Genomic DNA, 1,514 nt, shown 5'->3' with positions numbered 1-1,514 from the left:
TTCTGCACCCCATGCCAAATGCAGAGAAGGAAAAGGGGAAGGAGAAAAATAAATAAATCCTCAATTTTAATGGCTCATTTCCGTGGGACACTACCCTGAAGCCTCGGGCCTGACATCAGTAAAGAGACAACCCCTCAACCCCAATCCTCCATTAAATCTTCCCATCCAAGCACACTCTGAGCACGCATAAGAGTCGGGGGTATGTCTAATCTGATTTTTCAGTTTTGTCCTCCACTCCAGAGAGCAGACAGTCGGACCTGCTGGTGGCAGGGCAGGTGAAACTACCAGTCCAAACAAGCTGAATTCATGATTAGTTATTTATATGCTTGCTCATGTTTGTTTGTTTGTGTGTCTGGGCCAATTAACTGTGAGAGTATACAAACTGAGGTTCTTTAAACATACAAAAGAGATAAGAAGTAGCAGTGATTCAGTATTTTAAAGTCAAATCTGTCATTTCTGGCCATCTAATGACAGGTTAGTATATACTGAGATGTATAATTGAAGAGCTTAAACAACACTGAACAACATTGTTTCCAAAACTGTGAAAAATATCGCTGTATCTCAAAATAAATAGCCATGATGATTTGATGATTTTATAAGTTGTGTGATTGATTTTTAAATTAGGTTATCTCATTATATTAACTTATTAACTGACTGACTTTGTTTGTGAACTGTTGTTGATGTGGGCCTAAAGCCCTTTGAGACATTGCACATGTGATATTGAACTGTATAAATGAACCCGACTTGACATAACCCAAACCATTATCAACACTATTTAGCATTCATGAGCAGTAAGGAGATATATAAACGGTTCATACGACACTGTAGTGTAGTTGTAAGCAGTGGCAAGCATTCAGTCATGTATTGGTCAACAACAACAATCTGTGAAACATCCATACAACAACCACAGATACAATGTTAATGAATGACAAACAGCACAATATATAAAATACATATATAAATAGAATATGAAATAATTTTTTTTATTATTTATACCATATATAGTATTAAATTGTATTATTCTTAATACTCATTTAAAAGTAAATTTTCCTCACACTGACAACACCATCCACTGACAAAGGCCTCGAGATGTGGGTGAAAGCTATGCAGGAAATCTAGGAAGTGGACCTTGAGTAAAATTACCAGTGTGTCGCATTTAGTGGCATCTATCACTGTCCTTGCAGATTACCCTCCTCTTCCAAGCACCAAGGAGAAACTAGCGTGGCTGCGGAAGGAGGGACAAACCCAAACAACCCCAGAGCCATTTCTTAAGTTTTTCACAAATTAATACAGTTTTAAATCTGCCTGTCACTGACTGTATATGATTTAAAGAGCTTTAAATATGATTAAAGCTATACTGTGTTATCAGTCATTCATTAACAGTTTGTACAGCAGTCATGGATGCTTAATAGTAGGAGTTAATAAAACCAAACAATGGCCTGTATATCTGCTTACAACTACATTACAATGTGTTATAAACACTTATTTATTGTTAATTTACTGTGTGTAAAAGC

Source organism: Morone saxatilis, unplaced genomic scaffold (genome assembly GCF_004916995.1).
Source record: "Morone saxatilis isolate NCDOM2014 unplaced genomic scaffold, NCSU_SB_2.0 Contig18, whole genome shotgun sequence".
NCBI lineage: Eukaryota > Metazoa > Chordata > Actinopteri > Moronidae > Morone > Morone saxatilis.
The sequence above is the reverse complement of the archived record's forward strand: the minus strand, read 5'-3'. Positions refer to the sequence as shown.